Source organism: Malurus melanocephalus, unplaced genomic scaffold (genome assembly GCF_030028575.1).
Source record: "Malurus melanocephalus ecotype Western Australia unplaced genomic scaffold, MMel_1.1 scaffold_105, whole genome shotgun sequence".
NCBI classification, from domain to species: domain Eukaryota; kingdom Metazoa; phylum Chordata; class Aves; order Passeriformes; family Maluridae; genus Malurus; species Malurus melanocephalus.
Genome location: NW_026623337.1, coordinates 512,083 through 513,596, shown reverse-complemented (window position 1 = coordinate 513,596; position 1,514 = coordinate 512,083). Strand labels below are relative to the sequence as shown.

The 1,514-nt window shown below is 67.8% G+C and overlaps 1 protein-coding gene across 2 annotated transcripts in view; it reads left to right on the top strand.

Moving 5' to 3' along the window:
- Positions 1-515: 515 nt before the first annotated feature.
- Positions 516-1,514, top strand: part of NR3C2 (nuclear receptor subfamily 3 group C member 2) — a 188,166-nt gene continuing 187,167 nt past the window's right edge. For both annotated transcript variants that reach the window (XM_057369178.1, XM_057369179.1), the window contains exon 1: positions 516-584. The gene's annotated coding sequence lies outside the window, so the exon portion shown is untranslated. The remainder of the gene's footprint in view (positions 585-1,514) is intronic.

The following is a 1,514-nucleotide window of genomic DNA, read 5'->3' as shown; positions in this document are numbered from 1 at the left end:
GGGGGCGCCGCGGCCGCCGGGCGCTGCGAGGGGCCGGGCGGCACCGAAGGGGGCGGGGGGGGAGGAAAAAGTTTACACCCTCGCCACTCTCCTCCCTCCTCTTCCTTGGTGGCGCAGATGGGAGTTTTACCTGGAATGACATAAGTTTATTTTTTTTTTTTTCGGGTCTGTTTTTTGATTTTATTTTTTTTGGAGGGTGTCTCTCTCCCTCCCTCTCCGCCCCTTCTTCTCTTCCCCTCCACCCCCAAAATCCCCCTTCCTCCCCCACCGGTGCTGGATCCACCCCCCGTTCCCCTCCGCCGGCGGGCGAGGGTGTGACCCGCGGGAACACCCACCCACCTAGGCGTCCATGGTGGGAGCTGTCCGCCGAGCCGAGCCGATCCGAGCCGCGCCGCGGGCACCCCGCCGCCTGCCGCCGCCGCAGCTCCCTCCCGCCGCCCGGCCGCGCTCCCGGTGCTTCCTCCGCGTACTTTTTTTTTTTTTTTTTTTTACCCTGGGTGGTGGTGCGGGCTCCCGGATGGTTCCCTGCCAGTAGCCGGGGGCCGCGCCTCCTCCCCCCGCCGCGCCACCATGTCGTAGGGGAGGTGAGTGAGTGCAGCGCGGAGCCTTGCGCGGGGCGAGCAGCGGCGCGGGGGGCAGCGGGGCGGGTGTCCGACACACCGGCCGGCGTATCCAGGTCACGGCTAGTCCCGTCCCCATCCGTGAAAACTTCGCGGGAAGGACACGTCCATTGCTCGCCAGCGCCCGCGGGGAAGCGCGGCGGCTGTGGCGGCTGCTCCTCCGCGGGTCGCGCCGCGGGCGCTGGGAGCCGCCGCCTCGGCCCGTGAGTGTGGGTCGATATTTGGCAGAAAAGCAAAACGAGAGGGGCACGTGACACCCCAAATCCTGGGGATGTTGGCGCTTTCGCCGTGACTCTGGAATACAAGCCCGCAGCACACGCGGGGTCCCTGCGGGCGCGCACGGGCGATTGCGGGAGAAGGTGCGCGGTGCCGSCGCTGCCGCTGCCCGGCGGGCTCTGCCCCCCGCCCCGTTCCCAGGGGCACCGCTGTCACCCTGCGGGACCGCGGAGCTGTCCCCGCCGGGCCGTGGGTGCACCTGRGGGCCGGGAGCGGGGCTCTCAGGGGCCGCTGACCGGGGGCTGGGGCGGTATTTAGGGAGCGAGTTGGGAGCGCATCGCCTGAAAGTTTGCTCGGCGGCTTTTTTTCTTTTTTTTCTGGCTTGTCTAGGAAAAGGGTATTCCTGCAGCCGGGACGCAGGCACCCGGGGGATACTGGCGAATATGGGGTGGCAGCAACGCCGGGGCCAGGGGTCGTTCCGGCGGCTCCTCTCGCTGTCCCTGCGTGGGGGGAGGCAGCGGGCGGGGCGCCCGGCGGGATGCGCGGCTGCCGCGGAGCGGAGCCAGCCCGGCGGGGAGCGGAGGACGAGTCCTTGAACCCTCCTGCGCTCCTCCGCCGTCGCTCTGCGCTCCTTCTTCTTTTTATTTTTTTTTCTTTTTTCCCATTTTTCTTTTTTTT